We start from the raw sequence: 24222 nt of genomic DNA, 5'->3' as shown, positions 1-24222 counted from the left end.
TTTTTATGTTTATTATAATTTTTTTTAATATTTAAATTGTATTGTTTTTGTTTCTTTTAGTCCCCCCCCCCCACCTGCTTCTTACCAGGGAGGGGGGGATATAGTATTGGTGTATTGGTATTGTATTGGTGGTCCGGTGGCTTGTTAAGTACTGTGGGGCAGCTGGCAGCAAGCGCTAACTTACCCTCCCAGCAGCTCCTCCAGCTCCCCAGTGTAAATCTCGCGTCCCTTAGTGCCGCGCGGAGCGTTGCCATGGTAACCCGTGGCAAAGCTCTGCAGCCGCGGGTCTCGCGGGATTTAGACATGGAGCTGCAGGAGCTGCTGGGAGGGTAAGTCAGTGCTTGCTGCCGGCCCCCCCAGGATCGCCGGGCTTGTAATGAACCTGGCGGTCCTAGGAGGTATTATCGGCAATATCGGTAGCTATATTGGCTGATACCGATATTGCCGAAAATAACGAATATCGGCCGATTATATCGGTAAAACCGATAATCGGTCGATCCCTAGTCACAATCACAGTTACACACTCACACACAGTCAAAGACAGACACAATCACAGTTACACACTCACACACAGTCAAAGACAGTCACAATCACAGTTACACACAGCACACACAGTCAAAGACAGTCACAATCACAGTTACACACTCACACACAGTCAGACAGTCACAATCCCAGTTACACACAGCACACAGTCAAAGACAGTCACAATCACAGTTACACACAGCACACACAGTCAAAGACAGTCACAATCACAGTTACACACAGCACACACAGTCAAAGACAGTCACAATCACAGTTACACACAGCACACACAGTCAAAGACAGTCACAATCACAGTTACACACAGCACACACAGTCAAAGACAGTCACAATCACAGTTACACACAGCACACACAGTCAAAGACAGTCACAATCACAGTTACACAGAGCACACACTCTCTCACTTACAGTAAGCTTGGGCTGGAGTAGGAGTGGATTCAGTCCCTCCTGTGCTGTAGTTGGGGAAGCAGGGACTCCTTCCTGCTTCCCCTCTCTCTGTGTGCAGCAGTATGAGGCTGCATTTAGCTCCGCCCCCGCATCCGGCTTGGCTCCGCCCCCACGGCCGTTTTAGCTCCGCCCCGAAATCTCAGTGCAGGTTTCCTGCTTCCAGCCCCTGCGTGTGAGCTGTGTCGGCTGCCCGGCGCTCTGCTGCTACGGCACCCGGTGCAGCCACACAGCTCACAGAATAGCAAGCCTGGCCAGCCCTGGTGGCACCCCCCTGCCTGATGGTACCCGGGGCGGACCGCCCCCCGCCCCCCCTTTAGTACGCCACTGTATACAAGCACATCCATTCATTCAAACACCAATACTGCACATAAATGTACACCAGCATTTCAAAGCCAGCACTACATACATGCAAAAGCCTTCAATCAAGAGCAAACATTACATACAGAAATACCCCTATATTAAAAAATACTAAAATTATAAACAGAAACCCTTTCATTCGAACACTAACACTACACAATAAAGCACACCTACATATAAAAGCCAACACTACATACAAACACACCCCTTGCATTCAAACATAAACACTACACACCAGTACACTGCAGCATGTCAATGGCAACGGTACATACCAATATAGCCCTACATGCACATACTCTATACAAAAACATGCTTACATTCAAACCCACAAACACACTCCTGCAAGGATGGCAAATAGTAGATCCCCAGCTAGCATAGCATTGTGGGAATTCAACAGATAGGGATCTATCTTTTGACCACCTTTAGTCTAGAGGAGGTCCAAATAAAGTCTTGTACCAGGGTCCTCTCTACATTAGTTTTCCCCATTGAGGATAAGTATGTTGCAATAAATCATTCTTACTGTTTCTCTCCTCTCTCCATATTTGCTGCTGGTGCTACTCTGAAACAGGACCTGCCCCTCCCCTACCCTTCTTTTAATTGCAGGCATTGCTTTCAAACAAGATAGAAGCTCAGAGGAGGGTATCCCTGGTAACAAAGCTGAAGTGCTTTTGGGGTGTGGAGCGGTCCTTTAGCTTGTATTGTCATGACCGGTACACTTTAAAACATTGAGCATATAACATTTTCATCACAAAACGTTATCAGCATTTTAGGTACAATAATATAAAAGGTTGTTTCTTTGTTATATTTTCACTTGGCAAATATAGTGTTTCAGCCAAATGTTTCATTTCCCTGCAGTGTTAGAAATAGGCACTAGATGTCACTATTGCATTAAATACTCTACAATTGGTCACTAATAAAATGTTTTCCAGAAATGCTTTATTCGTTTCTCATGAAATACTTTTCGAATGTCATATGCAGCATATAATTATCTGTGTTAAAAGACATTTCAACATCAAAGTCATTGGGAAAAAGTATCTGAATCAGTTCTTTGTTTCTATTCTGTTTCTGTGTAAATGTAAAGGTGAGAGCTAATTATGGTTTAAATGAAAGGAAATTATTTTATCTAACATTATCTCTCAAAGCTACCTAATTATTTGTTTTATTTTTTTTTATTTTTTAAAAAGAGTACTGTAGACTGATTTCATTGTTCTGAGGTTTAGTTTTTAAAATAATAATCCTTATAGTTTCAACAAGTTGTCACTAAAATATCAAACTATGACTTGTATCTACATCAATAGGATGTACAAATATTGTATAACAATTAAACAGAGTTTCCCTTTGTCAGTATCACATTCACATACAAATACCTCAGCGTTTAAATGGAATAGTTTGCATGTTTACCTATAATTGCACGTTATTACTGTTGCAAGGAGGCTGCTTTTTATTTCGGCATCAGTGTCTCTCTGCTTTTCCGTACTCTTGTAGCGTGCCGTTTTAATATTAGATATCTGTTTCCCATGCATTGATGTAGCACAAGCATGTCACACTCAAAGTCTAGCACGGGCCAAATAAACAAGGTTTAAGTTTACGTGGGCCGCAAAAAAAAACATCTTCCATTTTCATAGAAACGTAGTTGTTTTTTTTTTTTTTTTTTTTTTTAAGTACAGTATGAAAAAAAATATATATATAGCATCCCCCTCTACTAAAACCCAGCAACCCTCTCCAGCCAACAAGCAGACTCCACTCACATTGCTGCTGCCAGTATGCGACTCCGCCGTCCGGCCTTTGGTATACCCCAAATGGCGCCATCCGCACCCTGTGCCAAAGCGGATCCTCCCGCTACTTCTTGAAACCCTGTGAAGGTGGAGCACGTCAACGTCACGTTGGAATGTGAAATGGCTTTGCATACCTTCGTGCACCGCTAGGTCCTCCAAAGTCCAGCCGCAGCCATTGCATCACTGACCAACACACACACACTCACTGACACACACTCACTGACAGACTCACTGACACACACAGACTCACTGACACACACATACACACTGAGAGACACACACAGACAGACACACACGCACTCTCTGACACAGACACACACTCACTGACACACACAGATAGACACACACATACTCACTGACAGACACACACATACTCACTGCCAGACAGACATACAGACACTCACTGATGCGCAGACAGATACACACACTCACTGACACACACAGACAGACAAACACACGCACACACACTCACTGACAGACACACACTCACTCACTGACAGACACATACTGACAGACACACACATTTACACATTCTTGCACACACTCACATCAATGTATTTATCTCTGGGGTCCAATGGGGATCTTCTATCTGGAGATCTCCTTCCTGCTGCTCACTGCTCTCACATGTGCAGTTTAGTGATGCCGGGTGTCAGAATATGGCATCATATTCCGGCACTCTGCATCACTACAGACAGTGCGCGCAAGGAGCAGGAAGACTGAGCTCCTCCAGCGACCTCTCCTCCCGGCCTGCAATGTGAAGAAAGCAGGTTCCCTCACAAACATGTCCATTGTGGGTCCCATGCGGCCCGCGAGTTTGACATGTTTGATGTAGAGTTCACTTTCCCACAAAGGATGTCCTGTCTATAATTCACTTTCATTATGCAAAAAGCCTGTCATATATGCAAAATAAAACCTATGGTATATCTGGCCTTTACTTCCCAAATCCATAAAACAAAATCAGTTATCTCATAGAGATCTATGGTGCATTCCTTATTTGAAAACATTATGAACTCAATAAAAAAATCAATTAATTCCCTGTATCTTTATGTCTTATCCAGGTAAATTGTGATGCAATGTTGCTTCTCTATATTAAAATTAGAGTCATGCATTCTGTTTCAAATTAATCACAGTTCGTCCAACGTTTGGGTGATCAGTGTTTTCTCCGAATTCCACAACTCAGTATCAGCATGGATGAATCACGAAAGAAAAGAAATGGTCAATGAATGAGTCGTTTTGCTTGTTTCATGATTAAGAGTTTGATTAGTTGAGCCAAAATAAAACATGATTGATGGTTAAGGAAGAGCCACTAATGTTGATTTTACTCACAGATTAATAGAGGGGAAAACAAGAGAGAAGCAGTAAAATATATATTATATATTTAATATTGTTTCTTCTCTAATGGTAAGTTCTTCTCACTTGATCTGTGAACCAAATGTGGCCATCTTATCATTTTACAATACAATAGTATCCATCTATATAAGCAAATGGTGCTTATTACGCATTTATAATTTGAAACAAAGTTTAATTGGTTCCAATAAATGTACATAAAGCAATTAGAGTGCCTAGACCTCTTCTTCTGTACTGGTACCTTATTATTTTTAATTCCAAAATATTCATATGGGTGAGCCCAACATGACGATGTGCAAATAGTATCTTTGAAATGACAAATGTTGGATAAAATGTTATTGAGACTTGAGTGGGGGGCTAAACGTAAGGCAAGCTATTACATTTTGTCATTTCCCAGTGCTCTCTTAAATTGGATCTGTCAGTTTGGGGGATCTTGGCATATTTTGCACAGACCCCTGAGATTGACAGATCTGATATGGGTCCAGTGGCTGAGGAAGCCGGGTAACCAGAGAAACGTGTAGACGTTGGCACCAGGGGGCAAACTGTACCTTGCACAAACATGCTGGATTCCACATCACGTCCTGAGGAAGCCGGGTAACCAGAGAAACGCGTAGACGTTGGCAGCAGGGGGCAAACTGTACCTCGCACAAACACGCTGGATTCCAGCTCTGGGAAGCCTGCACTTCAGCTCCAGCCACATCCTTTGAGGAAAGCCACCCCAGCACTTTATTGATCACGAGACTGGCAGTGAGTAACGGCAGAGGTCTGCTACATATATTATCAGATCTATGAGAGTCAAAGATAATTTTGTTTTCAGCCTCTTTTGTGTAGAGGAGACCTGCAGACATTTCACTTCTAGATGTTGGTGGGATCAGTCCTATATGCAAATAGTGAGATTTTCTTTAGAACTGGAAGAATAAACTGCCATATATTTTAGACTTAAGTAGAAATTAACCAAATTTCCACCCATAATATCACACAGGAACTGTCTGTCATGTAAGACAGAATATTAACCTAACCAATATGGCTAAAACCCTTGTGGGCAAATCTGTTTTTTTTTTATTGTTTTATATAGTCTTCTTGAAATATATGTTTTCTGTTGAGTGAATGATGTATATTTTATTAAATACTTTATTAAATCAGCAATTGTAATGTTTAGCCATACGTGTCACGAAAAATATAATTGTTGCTGACATTTAAATTTATTATATGACTTACATCATTAAAATAACATCTTGTTAATTAAAAAAAAAACGTCAAAATCTTCTGGCAAAATATGTTTTCATATTTTTTTTTCCCCTGCAGCTGGACTAGAAAGTCCCAATAAATGTTATTACTCATAACTTAGTTATGTATTACAGGGCGTTTGTGGCCAGTATTTCCACCCAATTCACAGTACTCGGGGAGTGATAGCACAATTTATAACTCTGGTACATATTCCAAAATAATAGATAGTATGTTGGATTTATTGGAAAGTAAACTTAATATACAACCAAGAATAATTAATGATACTATTGTTTCTAAAACATTTAAAAAAAAAAAAAAAAACAAGAGTAACAAAACTCAGCTGGTCAATAAACCTTTAGTTAGCTTGATCACGTTTTGTATTTGTGTTATAGCATACACCAAGATTCTAGAACTAGTTTTACCTTTTTATTGATAGAGATCGCAAATGGTTATAAAGCTCTTTAGCTCTGTAGAAAGGGATGACGTAGTCAAATTATCCAATACTATCTCACAATACGAATATCAAAATAAATGATTTTCTAAATTTATATATAAGAACATAAGCATAATGACATTTTGAAGTTTTTTCTAGAGGTCTGTCAATTCAACCACCCTGGCTCTGGAAGCAGGTCCCAGAAAAGTTCCTCTGACTTGCAAAGAACAATAAATATATACATACATTTAGGGCATGTTAATGTTTCTTTCAAATTTTGAACCAGGTATGCTGTATTAATCATTGCTTATTTAATGCTTATTCTTGGCTAGACAATGACATGCTGTAATGTACTCACTATTATGATGATTGTGACAAAGTGCCCTTCGCCACTTGTGCCTGGAGGGGACTACTGGCTAGACTCCTGCCTTCCGACTATGGCCCCTGTGCTGATAGCTGTATTTTCTCCTGCAGAAAGGTTATTTGTGTATTTCTGCTGGGGCGTTCGTGACTTTCAGTATGTGAGTAGTGCTACCCCAGATAGCTATGCCATGGAGCCTATTTGTGTAACAAAAGACTATGGAAAAGACTTTGGCTCCATGGCAATTGAATTGTATGTAGGTGATCTGAGTGCCATTTGGTAATAATGTGCGCTCAGATCTAAGCTATCTGGGGATATGTTGCATGTATATGTTTTATGTAGTAATTGTAACATTGTGTAATTTTATGTCTTTTTGCAACCATGTGGTTAATGGAGTCTTGCCTCTGTCCAGGGAGATAATTTGATTACTTCCCAATTATCTCCAGGATAGAGAGGAGGGATTGTGATGTCACGGTGGGAGTGTTTTGTTTGTATTGTCTGTGATTGGCTAATATCCAATATGTGTCCCATTGTTCCATCAGGTCCCCTAGGGGAGTGTCCACCTGGTGGACACTTACATAAATACCAGGCAGGTAGCCCTCAATAAACCAGACCTACTTGCACCTTTCTTGAAGCCTTGGCTCATGCTTGGGGGAAGGGATACCTACACTCTGGGGATTGCTATTATCACTATACTCCCCAGCGTATGATCACTAAGCTTGTTCCTGTTCCTGCTCTCTGGATTTAGGAGAGTTTCACCCACCAGGAGCTGGATCCTGGTCGTGGATACAGGGTGGGTGAGAGATGACGAGACCCCGGCGCAGCTGCATCGCTGTAAGTGGGGTCCGCAGTGCTGATGGTGTCGGTTGGAGTGCTTGGAGTCCTCAGCAAGCGCTAGGAGCATCGATTGGCGGAGGTACTCAGTCGGAGTGCCAGCGGTCCATCACAATGATCACTCTTTCAAATACATCAGTTTGAGGAGAAGGAAAAGCTGGGATAAGCAAAGACAGGATATTTGATCGGCTTCCTCAAATAGAGAGATAGGGTTCAATCATGTTGAAAGGGCTGAAGAGTAGATAAAGGTGAGTTGACAAGGGAAAGAAATTCCATGAGATTGGTGCAGCAATAGAATTGCAGGTGAAAGTTGAGAATTGGAGGTATGGGTACAGACCAAGAACCTACTATGCACATTATATGAATAGGGACATTGTATACATATATATATTATTATAATAATGTTATGATGTTATGATATTGTTATAATATAGTTTTATTGGTGACTGATGGAGGGGTGAGGAAAGGGAGGAACAGGAGGTAGGGACGATGAATCCATTCATGATTGATTGTAAAGTGGAAAATAGGTTTCAGGGAGATTATTGAGGAACAGTCTACAACAGTCAAGGCAAGAGATTATCAGAGCATGAACAATAATTTTGTAGAATTTTGTAGTATCAAGTGGCTGGTGGGAGCTATGTGGCACCATTTCGAGACTGTTTGAATGTGGGGAGTAAATGATACATCAAGAGGATGCCAAGGCACCAAATCTGTGGGGTAGAACTGATGGTAGCACCATTCATCTGAAGGAATACAACAGAGATTATTCTGAAAGACTGTGATCAACCAGTCTAAGATAGCGGAGAGGCAGCTGGTGACAAGATCCATGAAGAAATGAGAGATCAGGAAAGAGAGCCAAATCTGGGTACCATCAACATAAGTGATACTGAATATTAAGAGGCCCAACTGATCTCTATGAACTGTGATCCTCTGTTAACTTCAAGGTCTAGACTGGGTTTAAAGGAAAACTGTGTCCCTCTGGGAATGAATTATTCATATTGCATCTGCACTCTAATTCTTGATGACTTAAAAAACATTTTTGATCACCCTGTTGCCACTTCAAACACTAGTGCAGCAACAACAATACCACTCAAAATAATTGTTGTACCATTTCTCTATGCATTGTTATGGTTGCCAAGGAGGGGATTTAACCCCTTAAGGACCAAACTTCTGCAATAAAAGGGAATCATGACATGTCACACATGTCATGTGTCCTTAAGGGGTTAAAGGGTTACTCTAACCCAAAAAAATATGTTTTATTATTAAAACACTGTTTTTTGTTGATTTACCCCTGGTGGTTATAGTTTCACTCGTTTAGCTTTAATTTTAAAAAAGTACAATAAAGTAAAAATGCATCTTTTATCCAGCATTAATGCCAAGTGCTTCCTTCAACAGAACCTAAATTCACTTATGTTATCCTCCTCCTCACTTTGTAAGTCAATAAAATATGTCTCATAGAGAAGCATTAAATGACCTAAAGTGAATCTACAGCAGTTGTACTTGCTCTGAACTTGACAGGGGATGAGGTACAGAAGGACAGTCAGAGGACAGAAGGATAATTTGAGATAGTATTTATAAGTATTCTGGTTTTACCATTGTACACTAGTCTAGCATGTTTGTGTGTCCAATCTGGTGTGTCAGGATTAGACCAGAGTGCTTGGTAAGTATGGAGCTGTATGTATGGAGTAAGTATAGAGTATTGGTACACGTCAGTAAGATGCAGTGTCCGTTACAAAACTGTCTGAGCAAACACACACGATAATGATTAATATTGTTGATAGGATTTTTTTGGGTTGTTTTTTTTTCTTTAGTGATTTTTATGTAGGAAAACATTGTATTAAGGATGCATGAATAGAATATTCTAGCAGTGAAAGTAAATTGTAATATGAAAATAAATTAAACAAGCAAATGTTTGCAATCAATACTTTCTATATGAGAAAAAAAGATAGCTTTTTGACTGAATAAGAACACTTTAAGATTAGCTGACCAACATTATAAGGGCAATCAGACGCAGCATGGGCAAACTACCATGTACCTATTTGATATTATTGCCAAGCCTGCTGAGTTTATTTTGTGATCCTTTTGTTCTATTCTTGATTGCATATTATATTAAATATAATACATTTAAATCAAATGAATTAAGTATTTTAAATTATTTTTTACTTCATTCAACATGCATAATCTACTGTGACCCCCAAGAATCTAAAAATCTTTATTTAAGTCAAATACTTCAGTCTGGTTGAACTCCAGAAATGGATTTCTTAATATAGATACTAAACCACAGTTCCAATCCTCATCTAGGTTGGCAAGGGAAATTAGCAACCACACAGTGATTTCTACCTCTAAACTTCTGCATGGACGAAGATCACACACCAAACAACTCGCTCCGCTCTAGACAGAAAATTATATGCCCTTGTTATTCTTTGTAAAACTAATATTAACGTTCTGATCTGCATGGAACACATAAAGTATAAGTTAAATTTTGAAATAATGCTAAAAGCAGAATGATTAATGCATTCCCAGAAGAAAAAGACTTTTTACAAAATGTAATTTTCATTATCAAACAGTACATTCGAAAGAAAACATTGTGCTTGGTTTCATAACGTGATTAGGAAAGAGCAATATTCTGATGGAGTTGGTCTCTTCCTGCTATATAAGGGAACAAAACTGCTGCCAGATACAGTTTCTCTTAGATAGACACAAATAAAGGAAATAAATTAGATTCATTTAAACTTGAATAAATGACCTTTGACATTTCTGCTATTCTCGGTTTATATCATTTAGAAACTGGATAAACACAGTTAGACAGTAATTTAATGTAAATCCCCAGCATGTCAAGCAGGTAAATCAATTTCTTACAATATAAAATAGCAAACATCAAACTCTCAAAGTTTGTTATTGGGTAAGTAAATCAACAAAAGTAGCTAAAACTCTGCTCTTAATACCTTTTGTAAGTCTTTTACAACTTAATAAGAAGTTAGTCGCAGTGGATATAGTGCTTAAATTCATTTTACCTCCAATTCTATTTGTTTTGATATTCAAGCAGGGAATTCAATACTTTTTATAAAGAAGCAAAACAAACGAAAGTTTTACAAAGTAAAAATCAAACCAAAGGAAACAAAACAACTCAAGTTAATGTGAAGACTGCATTATATTGTAAAGAATGTCAGCATATTATAGTAAATATATTTGAACAGGTTCATGTTAGATTGGATCATTTATGTACACATTCAAGTAACATTATTTTATGTTGTCTATGTATTATAATGATGTCATATGTATGATGGTGAAACTCCAACAACCAATTGTACCCTCGCACCATCCGTTTTAGCTCCCTACCCCAAAAAAAAGAGAGAATGAAGCTTGAGAATGTGTTTTGTTTTTTTTCCTAAATCACCTGTAATAGTTTTTTGGGGAAATATATCTCTATAATATATTTTACAAAGGTTAGTGTACAATAGTGCATAAGCTTTGATTTAATATTATTGGATACTTTTCAAATGATTTAATTTTAAAATGATTTAATAATATAAAAAATATTTTACTTTTGGAATTGTGTAATATTTTTATTTTAGAAGCAGCTTGATTGGCGTCTCGCTGTCCTCCACCCACCCTGGACCCAAGACCAGGATCCAGCTTCCAGTGAGTAAACCTCTCCTGGTCCAGAATGCAAAGCAGGCTGCTCTTACAAGAATAATCGTTGTAAGTCAAGGGAGTATAGTGATTATAGCAATCCCCAGAGTGAATATAGCGCTCCCATCCCCCAAACATGAGCCTAGACTTTATGAAGGGTAAAACAAATCTCTTTAATGGCAGCCACAACTGGCCTTATATGCAGGTCCTAATGCAAGGGGCACTCCCTCCTTGACCTAAGAGTAGACTACAGTAAAAACATACACACAATTACATTGTCTCTTAAGTCCAGGACACTCCCATACAAAATAGATCCCTCCTCTGTGCCTGGGAGATAATTGAGTTAGCACTTTATTAAACTCAATTATCTCCAGGCACAGATAACATACATTTTTACAAAACCTACAAAATCCCGTCAAAACACATAAAACCAGCACAAAAGTTACATCCACTGATAGCCCCGATCTGGATGACCAACATATCCAAAAAACATCCAGATCAGTTCAGGGGTTCGGGATTTTCATGGAAGTCAATTATTTGACCGACCGTGCACATGGTCCTATGCCCCAAACAATTCCAGGGAATCAAGGCTAACGGTCGGTCTCTCTTTCTGCAGTGCAAAAGTACATAAATCACATGAACGGAGCCTTTTAAAATGCATTGGGCAAGGTATATTGCAGGGCCCACAGTCCTAAGGCAGGAGGCTGGCAAGCAGGCTCCTCCAGGAGCTCATGGCAAACGACCAGACCACAGGGCGTTTGTCACAGGTATTAATTACTGCAGCCAAGAAACCCTTGTTTTTAAGCAATTCCATTTCAATATCCAAACCTTCAGGATGAGAGAAGATGAATTTGGATGTAGCACTGGACCATGATGAAGGAACTGTGGAATCTTTGGGAGATCACATGGAGGTTCCCTACAGAGGCTCAGCAGAAGGGGAAACCATGGAGTAGTCAGGATGATTGCTATTTGCTCTTATTGTAACCTTCTCAAAAGAGGACTGATCTTGGAGGATGCATCTGCAGACCAGGATCTGAGCCAAAGAGCCTTTTTAGAAGACACAGAGAGGGCCATGTTTCTGGCTATGGCTTTAATTTAATCTATAAAGGCTTCTGAGGTAAAGTCTACTGCCAGCTTAATGTCTTGCAAACTGTCAATAAGGGATAATCTGCTTCTGTCATCCCTGATATCCTCACATTTTCCATCCAACTCTTTATAGCCCTGGAAACCGAGGTAAGGGCTACAGCAGGATGAAAGCCTGTGCCAGCTGCTGCATAAGCTTTAGAAGTCTATTATTTTCTTCATGGAGTCTTTGAGAGAACCAGCATTGTCCATAGGCAAAGTGGTATGTTTAGTTAGTATAACTACTGCATCGTTCACTTAAGGATCAGAGTCCCAGGTAATAGCGTCTGAAATCCCAAATGAACAAAGGTGCAAGATTTTCCCTTGAGCCAAATACATTTTCTCAGTATTAGACCATTATCCATAATATGGTTCTTAATTGTATCATGAACTGGAAAGGTGGCTCTTTTCTTTCTGAGATCTGAAAATAAATGGCTAGAAGTAGAAGGCTCATCCTTAGAAGAATTCCGGTTTAAGGACTTGCAGACTTTGTTAATCAGATAATTCACTTGAGTTAGTTCTAGAGAGTCTGATATAGGCTGAATATCCTCATCAGAAGATGATGCCATATATGTGAATGTATCCATCTACATGGGTTCATCAGAAGATTCATCCATAGTATAGTCAAGAGCTTTACCAGCCTCAATGATGCATGTAGATACCACTTCCATCTGTTTGATGTATTGTATAATATCCTGTTATGGGGTAGATGGGCCTGCAGCTGCTTTCAGACAGTCTGCACAGAGACGCATAACTTCCAAGGCTCTCTTGTCACATGACTCATATTAACTGTTATTAATTTTGGCAAATATAGCAAAATAGTGAAACTTGAAACAATAGTAAAAATATAAAAATACGATGACTTACCTATGACTCTTAGAGTGGGACCTTTTTTGAGAGCAGATTCATCTGAATCTATAACTGCAGAAGATTCCCTTTCCATCCTTAGAAAAGCAAATATTTGCAATAAAAGTAATACTATAATGATAGTATGTAAAAGGAGGCATTAATTGATTGATAGAGAAATTAAAAAAACCAAAACAGAAAAATCTATGAAAATTCAACCATGGGTATTCAAAATGGGATGAAAACTACACTAAATTCTTCTTACTGGTATTTAATCTAGGAAAAGTTGTGGTTTTGGCTCTTTAAATATGATGACAATACGTCACTAATGACATCACCGCAACCTGATTCATGTTTCTGAATGCACATGTACAAATCTGAACTTTTTTAAGGAGTTAAAAAGTTAACAGCATATTGGTATGAATAGACCTGGTGGCTATATGATGTGGCCTTCATAGGTCCTTGAATATTGGTAAAAGTATCAAATTGTGGTAGTAGTAGTAGTATATGTTTACAGAGTAGTTTTAGACACCTATACTTATATTCAACGTTGTTAAGACTTGTTTTTAATTGATTTTGTTTGTGAATTATTATTTTTTTAATACACTTTAGTTGAATTAATGTTTAGATGCAATCTTTTTGTATGGTAGATGTGGCACTGTACCTTTAAAGATTTTCAGGCACTATGCACAATTTGCAATGTGCTAGACCTATTCCATGTCAGTGGGTTGTTTATCTAAAGTGAAGATAGAGACAATTGGTAAGAGCTATTATTATTAAAAAAATGAATTATTATAGGGCATTATGTTATTGTTCACTGTTATAGCGAATAAGAAATTGTGACTGCACTTTAAAGGAACACTATAGTGCCAAGCATAGCAATTAGGTTAATATTCCATTCCACTGAATTTTCTGCCTGACATCAAGAATCATTGCACAATAGCTATTGTATAATAAACAAATGTTCTTCCCTTCTGTTTTACCTGTTATACACACAGACACGCTAATACAATCGTCTCTCATAGTACAAGAAAACTCCTAAAAACACATATTATACTATACTGAGGACGAAAAGGGTCTCTGAAACAATAGGACAATGCCCTTCTGGGAAAACAACAAGGAAAGTGGGGGGTGGGAGGAGAATAACTAACAAACAAATACATTACACACCCAGTACCTATAATGGGCACAGGGTGACTAACACATAGGAGCAATCTGGGGACCTACATAAAGTGTCTGTCTTCAGCCCCCAGTGATGGTGACTACCGTCACAACAGTTACCTAAGAAAACACTTCCCCAAAGACAGGTATTTGTACAGACACATTATTCAGCCATTTTATTTAGTCCGTGTAACTCTGTCTTATTTTATATTGTGAGTTATTTTTATTCATTGCCATCCATGTAAATACTGTGGATTTTTCCAATTTAAGATGATTCATAAATGTGTAATCTATTTATTGAATTAGTATACCAGCACTGCTCTCACTTTATTGGCTTTTTTTAGTTCACAGGGGAACAATAAATGATGTTGGAAGATGACTTTTGCATTGATTATTTAGAGAACACACTCATGCATATCTTCAGTTGGTTATGTCGAAGCTCCAGTTGCAAAGGGAAAACGGTTATTTTACACATTAACTATCTATTAGACAGGTGTACAAGTAAAGTGTATATGCACTTCCAAGTGAATTCAAAGTGAATTCCAAAAGTTAGACGAATATAGCCTAAATAAGAAAAGTCAATTCTGTTTTCAGTTTGGCTATTTTGGCCTGAAACTTGAATTTATTTTGAAGGAATCGCTTCCTGACTTCTCATCCAGTCCAATGCTTTTAATCTGAACAGCAAGTGCCACGTACTTGTCCAATCATGTTTTCAAAACCAATAAGAGATTGCTAAAACCTTCAAATAAGAAATAATTAACGAAAGCATATTAATTGACCGTTAAATAAATTGATACAAAAAGCGAAATACCCGCCAAAACCTGTCCATTCCTGTGTGATATATAGCTAACGTGGTCCACGTCAAACAACCGAAGATAAACAATAATAAGTTTCCGCCCATGCGTTCGTACATGCGCAATAAACTAAGTTTGCTCGGATAAACAAACTGCTAGATAACCCCACTTTTTAGACACACACACAGATGTACAAACACTGATAGACAAACACTGTCATTTAGACACAATGTTTTACACAATCAGACACACAAAGTCAGTCAAACACAATCAGACACACACAGATTCAGTCAGTTGAACACACTGTCAGACACACAATGATGCACAAACACTGTCAAGCAGACACACAGCAACGTACACACACCCACAGGCTTACACATACACTGTCAGACACACACAGCCACAGACTTACACACTTTGTCAACCAGACATACAGTCAGACATATACACACACATCTTGACAGGTATGCATATTCACACACAGACAAAGTCAGTTGCTCACAGAAGCAATTGACCCCATACTCAGGTTCCGCTTAGTAATCCGGCCATCCACCTGGGAGGTGCTCCATGGAAACAGCAGACACCGCAATTTGCTAGAGACTAGCAAATAGTGAAAAACACAGGCGACATTCCAAGGTTCTTGATGGTGCGTTTATTAGAGGGTAAGTCTCCTCACAAATAAGTGCAATGTTTCAGTACTATGGAGCCTTAATCATGCATAACAAGTGCAAAACTTCATTAGGTATATATACCCTTTAAACTGATTAATTAATAGATTACATCATCAATTAAATCAGCATTGAGTTTCTAAAAATCCTGACATGGATTACTCCACAAGGTTATAAACCAGATGAACATGAAAAACTTGACGTGGAGTGTTCTCTCATTTCGGTGAAGGTGCTTATTATATACTTTAGATACCAATAAATCTTAATATTATCATTAACTAGACCTAAAGCTCTCTCTTATTAAAAATAAGTCATTACAAATAAACCATTATCCGCTAAATAGTTATACTCACAGAAACTGTCAGACATACACACAGAGTCAGAAACATACACAGATCCCACATCCACAAATAACCAGTCAAAATATCCCCTGCCTCTTTCCTCTCCCTCTGCCTCTTTTCCCCCTGCTCTCAAGCACTGTGTCTTGTGGACAGAACTTAAGTTGACCATTTGTTGCGCTGCTCCTTTTCACAGCTTTGTTGTTTGCTATCCAGTGCATCATGATAGCCAGAGGGCATCGATATGAGAAAATGCCATATCCCAGCCTCCTAATCCTTCACATCAAAGCCCTCAGATACGTATCAAAGAACATGCACTGTTAAGACCATACTACTTGGTAATGTCCTGCAGTGCTGTGTCCTGTTAGGGCTCCCATCTGATACAGCTCCCACCCATTATGGTGCTGCTGTCCAATACAGTTCATTTTAGGAGAAATATTGTTATTGCTAAACATGACCACTAAGTGCTAGGGGGCCCCATGGCCTTAAGCCCCTAAGGGTAATGCCTGCACCCCCCCACCCCGTGGGTGTCCGTGATTATATACGCAGTTAACAATCTTTAATTAATCAATTAGAACAGTGAAAGGACAAATAAGCACTGCAACTAAAATATAATTAATTTGGTGCACTCTATTTTTGTTGTCTGTTAACCCTGGCGGTGTCCTTTGTTACTAAGGGGCAGCCAAATTTGATGCCACCTCATTCATGAGCTCTTCCAAGGTATGTGCTTGTTGGTGACACCATTCAGAAATACCTACATATATGGAATAATTAAAAAAACAAACACTGAAGGTATTAGTGTTTATTAATAACCAATGCTGTGAATTAACTGACTACATGAGCTTGTATGCATGTTAACCTGAGCTACAAGCATCATCTAGCATCATAAAGTCATGCATTCCCTACCCTTGCCCGTCAACGTGCACTAAAGCGAACCTGCCCTGCCATCAGGGACCTCATTAATGTAGTCAAATAATGAAGTAAAGCTGTCCAATGGTTCATTAAATTTCATGGCTTTTGAAATGTTAGGGAATAACTGTGTAACAACAGTCATGGAAAAATTGTCAGAGTGCCCTCAAGTTCTGTTTAACAGTGTTTTTCTATAGCTTTCTCCTCAAACTCTTTTATTAACTGTTGATTAATTAGATATAATATCATTTATAGGGACATTCCAGACCCAGAAGCACTGCAGCTCCCTTTGTCCCAAATCAGAAAAGTTCAGTTTTCCAGAGAAATCAGCAAATTTATGAATTGATATCGGAATGCTTTCCTGGCAGGCAAGCTGACAGCCAGATGGATTTTCTGATTCACAATCGTTCGAGCGGATGTAAGAGCTTCCTTAAGAAGGCATTTGTCTATTGCAGGCATCTCAAACTCTGGGCCCCCCAGATGTTTTGAACTACAACTACCAGATTATCTGGCTATCTGTTGAATTCAAACATTTCTGGGACTTGGAGATCAACATCTTCTGGGTTAAAATGTGAGATCCGGGGGCGTGGCCAAGCAACAGAGCGAGCAAGACGTGTATGTGTGGAGCTCCCGCTCAAAAACACACAAAACCTTCTAAAACGCCACAAAATTACGACACAAAGTCCTCTAATTCGAGGTACAACTAGAGCGGAACCCCCCCCCCAGAGAGATGGGGCGAAAAAACAAGAAGCTCGTCCGCACGGAGGGCTCTCACCAACCCGACATCAGGCGATCCTTTGACAGGCCGCAGCACCCCTCGCAGCCAAAGATGGCGCCGGACAGGCCTAGCAGCGCCAGTGAGTCGGATGCGTCCAGCGACGGCGAAGACCCCCAAACCGAGCGTCAGGTCACCGCAGTGTACAGACTAGGGGACTCTGACTCAGATGACTCGCCCTCCACGAAAGGTGACATCAAAAAGCTATTATTAGACCTGCGGGAGGTTTGGAAATCCGACCTCGCAGGGGTACAGGCAGAGGTGGCAAACATCACAACGCGTCTAGGGGCAGTAGAAGCACGAGAAACTAATAGAGACTTGGTACTCACAGAGACCACAGCAAGGGTGGAGGTCTTGTCACAGCAACTTCAGAGCCTCACCCGCACTGTCACATCGATAGAAACACGCCATCGGAAGAGAAATGTGCGTATTAGAGGAGCCCCTGAAGATGTAGGCCCTGAAGCCCTACTGGAGTACGCAAATAAAGTTGCAGAGTCTATGGGTGAGAGGGCGAGGCACGGCCGATAACCACGGCTTTCAGGATCCGAAAGGCCCCAACAGCCCCAGCGGACGCCCCTAGAGACATCATTGCCATTACCAGGGATGTTTCGGTCAAGGCGGCGCTTATGGCCCACTCCCGAAAATCGCCCTCCACCGCTGTTGATAATCACAGTATTAGGGTTTTCGACGATCTCCCCTTCTTCACCCTGATGGAGAGACGTAAACTGCTAGGGGGCCCCATGGCCTTAAGCCCCTAAGGGTAATGCCTGCACCCCCCCCCCCCCACCCCGTGGGTGTCCGTGATTATATACGCAGTTAACAATCTTTAATTAATCAATTAGAACAGTGAAAGGACAAATAAGCACTGCAACTAAAATATAATTAATTTGGTGCACTCTATTTTTGTTGTCTGTTAACCCTGGCGGTGTCCTTTGTTACTAAGGGGCAGCCAAATTTGATGCCACCTCATTCATGAGCTCTTCCAAGGTATGTGCTTGTTGGTGACACCATTCAGAAATACCTACATATATGGAATAATTAAAAAAAAAAACACTGAAGGTATTAGTGTTTATTAATAACCAATGCTGTGAATTAACTGACTACATGAGCTTGTATGCATGTTAACCTGAGCTACAAGCATCATCTAGCATCATAAAGTCATGCATTCCCTACCCTTGCCCGTCAACGTGCACTAGAGCGAACCTGCCCTGCCATCAGGGACCTCATTAATGTAGTCAAATAATGAAGTAAAGCTGTCCAATGGTTCATTAAATTTCATGGCTTTTGAAATGTTAGGGAATAACTGTGTAACAACAGTCATGGAAAAATTGTCAGAGTGCCCTCAAGTTCTGTTTAACAGTGTTTTTCTATAGCTTTCTCCTCAAACTCTTTTATTAACTGTTGATTAATTAGATATAATATCATTTATAGGGACATTCCAGACCCAGAAGCACTGCAGCTCCCTTTGTCCCAAATCAGAAAAGTTCAGTTTTCCAGAGAAATCAGCAAATTTATGGCCCACTCCCGAAAATCGCCCTCCACCGCTGTTGATAATCACAGTATTAGGGTTTTCGACGATCTCCCCTTCTTCACCCTGATGGAGAGACGTAAACTCATGCCAATCACGAGCCAGCTAAGAGATAGCGGCATCCGCTACCGATGGGGAGCAGCAGGTACACTGGTTGTACCCTATAAAGACAATGTACTAACGCTATCACCGGAGGAAGACCCTACAAAATTCCTGAAGGACTTACAGCAGCTGAAGGCATCGCCTTTAATTCAGGGACATCAAAGGTCCAAGGTCATCACTGGCGGGGAAGGAGAGCAAGAAGGGGGAATCAGAGCTGAGACGAAACGGGGTAAGCCACGCCAGCAAATCCCCGCACCGCACTGATGGGGAGAGACAGTGTCAGCCACTTACCCCTCTCCAGGGAACTGATAGCAGCGGAGAACCGCACATATTAACATCAGCCTTTCTACTACATGTCGGCGACTATGATTATCTGAACGGTATTACCCGCTAATCGATCCTTTACGGTTATGTCACTGGACATGTATAGCAGAGAGACACTCTCAAAACCTTTTATTGGTAACCACTGTTCGTCATTTCTGGACTTACTGTTGATAGTTATCTTGCTGATACCGTGAATCTTGTCGCATACATTTGCATACATAAGTCTTTATCTCATGTTGTGGGTGGCGGGCACTGCAGGGTTGACTATTCAAAGCCCTGTGTCTTTAAGCGACGCTCTCAGAGGGCAGAATAGACATCAGGGTAGCAGCTTGTAATCTGAAACACTGAGGTCCCTATTTTTTTGGCCGCAGGCTAACTGACAGTCCACGACCTGACCGTCGACAGAGGACACAGCACACACAACCGACCGCACACCGGGGGAAAAGGGGACATTACACAAATAGGACTTGGGGTCAGAACTGAGAGGGGGCCTTGACCAAGCGGACAGCACGTTACCCATAGTGAACGAGAGCTAACTGTTTGACTCTGAATACCACAGGACACAGCATCCCCCAGCGGTCGCACGAGATGCCCCTTAGGTAATGTGGATAACCACAAGTTGAATAGCATCAACCGACCCCAGGGCGAACACATGAGTCATGAAATTATTGACAACCTTAACCGTATAGATATGCTCTTTCTTAAAGAATGTTATTATCTAACTGTTGATTTTCCTCTCGTTATGTTGTTATGACACATACCCCGGTTTGGGTGACTCGCACACCAACGTTATATGTCAGGTTAAGCTGGAGTATACATAACTTATTCTAACTCTCGGTACATCACTCCTGTAATGTTTATGCAGCTGACACTTGCTATCGTGATATTACCGGAGCTAAGAACTAATCCATCTGCATTCAAATATAAAGTTTTTTTTTTTTTTTTAACATACAATAACAAAGAAGCACAAGAAGGGCACACTAGACAGATAAGCAATACAATAGAAGCCTACATTCAGGGACCACGGTGGAAACCTAACTAAGCAGAAAAGCGCTTCACCATTGACGGCGCTCAAAGGTGACCTTATATGTTACTCACTGTTAGCACATAGCCAGCAAGGAATACAAAACCCACCGATTTTCCAGACTAGATACCATTTATTTATTTATTTCATTGCTCAGGCACTGTTGAAAGCAGATTACCAGCTACTCCAACGTTTACATAAGAGTTATCCACTTCACCTAGACGGTTACACTGCCTACAACTTGGGCACATAGGACTGAAAAACACAATATTGCCTTGAACCTTGTTGAATATTGTTTACATGTTATTAGTAATCTAAAAAATGTACACAGTAATTATTATGCCATGTTACCACTTGTTGACATATGGTCTGACATCGCTATTGTGGCGTGACAGACCCACCTGTTACTCATTGCACAAATAAAAAAAATAAAGAATTAAAAATGTGAGATCCCTGTTTTAATACTTCCCTATTGGGTAATCCCCACATTTGTTTAGCGCATTTGTGGCAATTTCCGTGCATGTACCAGCATCATTCGGACAGGAAGTGGGCAGAGCACCTCAAAGGGAGGACTGGCTTCTAGAGAAAAAGGTAAGTAAAAAAGTAAAATATATATATATATTTTTTATTTATGGGGGAGGAGGGAACACTTGGCATTGATAGCATTTACTGAAAAACATTTTTTAACATTGATGCGTTCCTTTACTAGATAACTCCTGGTTAAACAAAAGATCAGTGTCTTCAAACTGATTGAGTCATCACTTGAATATCAGCATCTCTTCTTCCACTGGTCTCTAAGCACCCATAGCAGTTCTAAAGAAATACTTCAGATAAGCGATAACGAAGGGAGAACACTTGTGAACAAAACTGCAGGAGATATTTTTATGTCACTTTTCAAACTACTGCTGCACAAATGTAATGAATCAAGAATTTACACTTTTCTATTTTGCGCTCTAAAGGCACTACATTAGACTAAGGGTCCAAGGCTGTATTACACCCAACAGCGTACTTTAACTTTACTCTTGCAAAACACACTACTCCTGCAGGTGTGTTCATCTCCTGTGTACCAACCATTATGTTTAACCAGCTATGAACATGAGTCACCTGTCCTAATAATTACTTAAACATAGAATGTGACGGCAGATAAGAACCATTCGGACCATCTAGTCTGCCCAGGTGCTACTGCTACTTGCTAAATGTTTATAAACCAGAGCCATCAATATGGATCATTACCTGTTAACCACTTTTGATCCAGAGTTGTCTGCGTTGAGTCATTAAAAAGTTAAACCCTTCAAGTCTTGAATACAGGTTTTGCCTAATGTGATTTGTTTCTAAATATTAAATGTAAGCCTTACATTTATGGTGTGTTCTTCACCTCTGGGCACCCTTTCACATAATGATTTCCCTTGCAAGAATTTTCAGTAGGGATTGACCAACTATGCTTAGAGCCTGATGCCTGGGCACTCTATCCTGGCATATTTTACCTAACGGACATTGTAATAATGTTGATCATTCATTTTATGGATTTCCTCGAGCCTTTTGTCTGTGTGCTATTGGCATAAAAGAGCCAAGAGAATCTTCAGCCTGACCCCTTGAAATCACCAAAAAGTAAATACCAGTTAATCTTTCAGCTAATCATGCATTTTCCAAGAAAACCTCTATTATCAAATATGAATTCTGTGTGTGTTTGAGAGTTAGTACTAGCTCTTGTTTTGTAATTTACAAATGTGTTAATATGAACTTATTTTTACAAAACAGATCTACAGATATAGATTATATTAAATTTATAATAGGGTGTTATTTTGACGTGACACGTGTGCTATAGTCTGAGTAGGCAGCTGCTAATGAGCAGACTATTGAACGTTTTCACATTCTCTGTGTGTCTCTCCCTTTTTGTTTTTGGCTTATGTGTTAATAGCATAACACTGAATTAATTACTTTGTGAAATGTGCAAATCTGGTTGCTGGATAAATCCCAGATATAATACAAAGTGTACAAGAAGTCCAACAGAAGATACAATTCTGCTAAATAAACATAACTAAACAAAGCCAAATAAAAACAAAACAACAACAACAAAAAACATATGGAGATGAAAGGCAAACAGTGTCCACATGTGACCATTTAACCTTCATGAATCTCTCCAGCTGCCAATTCAAAGGGCCCATAAATGCAACTTTGAGTACAGAGAGTAAAACATGTATTGAAAAATCAAAGTTATTTACAAAGACAAAAAAATCTAATATTTTTTGTCTTTGTTATTATATTACCTTATTATATTAATTATTATTATTATTATTATTATTATTATTATTATTATTATTATTATTATTATTATTATTATATTACCATTATATTATTATACAACCTTTTCAATTTTAAACTGTTGATATTTCCTTTTAGTTTTACTATTGTTGTTCCATTACATAACCTTTTATTCAGGGCCAGATTAACATAGGGGCTGATGGAGCTGCAGCTCCAGGCCCAGGCCCATGGAATAGGCCCATTTTAAAAAAAAAAAAAAGTTTTTTTTTTTTTTTTTTACACACTACTCTTAGGTTTGCCACCTGACAGTTTATTTTTTACTGGCACAGCCGGTATTTAAGGCTGCCTGGCCGTGCCGGTATTGCAGTAATACCGGCAATACAAATGCAGGTAATTTTCTCAGAATAAATGGAGATTACTCTGCAATACCAGCACCGGCCAGTAGGGGTCACTGTGTGTGGAGAGAGGCAGGGATAAGAAGTTACAGCATATCCCTGCCTGTCTCTACTACTCACTGATCCATGGTCCAGACAGTCCAGACAGCAGCTATACAGCTCAGGTAAGTGAGGGATGGGGGGAAAGGCAGCAGCGACACATGGGGACACTGAGACACTAGGGGACACATGGGGACACTGAGACATTAGGGGACATATGGGGACACAGACACTAGGGGACACATGGGGACACCGACACTAGGGGACACTGAGACACTAGGACACAGACACTGGGAGACCTGGGAACACTGAGTCACTTGGGGACACTGGAAAACATGGGGACACTGGAAAACATGGGGACACTGAGACACTAGGGGAAACTGAGACACTAGGGGACACAGACACTAGGGGACACTGAGACACTAGGACACATGGGGACACAGACACTGGGAGACCTGGGGACACTGAGACACTTGAGGACACTGAAAAACATGGGGACACTGAGACACTAGGGGACACTGAGACACTAGGGGACACTGGAACACATGGGGATGCTGAGACACATGGGGATGCTGAGACACATGGGGATGCTGTGAGACATAGAGAATAGCCTTCCAGCTGAAGTGGTAGAGGTTAACACAGTAAAGGAGTTTAAGCATGCGTGGGATAGGCATAATGCTATCCTAACTATAAGATAAGGCCAGGGACTAATGAAAGTATTTAGAAAATTGGGCAGACTAGATGGGCCGAATGGTTCTTATCTGCCATCACATTCTATGTTTCTATGTCTGTCTCCCAGTCAGTGTCCCCTAGTCTCCCATTGTCTGTGTTCCCATGTCTTAGTGTCCCCAAATGTTTCAGTGTCCCCATGTCTCCCAGTGTCTGTGTCCCTAGTGTCTCAGTGTCCCCATTTCTCCCAGTTTCCCTAAATATCTGTGTCCCCATGTCTCCCATTGTCCCCGGGTCTCCCATTTTCCCTGG

The sequence above is a fragment of the Pelobates fuscus genome, chromosome 6 (genome assembly GCF_036172605.1).
Source record: "Pelobates fuscus isolate aPelFus1 chromosome 6, aPelFus1.pri, whole genome shotgun sequence".
Lineage (NCBI taxonomy): Eukaryota > Metazoa > Chordata > Amphibia > Anura > Pelobatidae > Pelobates > Pelobates fuscus.
The sequence above is the reverse complement of the archived record's forward strand: the minus strand, read 5'-3'. Positions refer to the sequence as shown.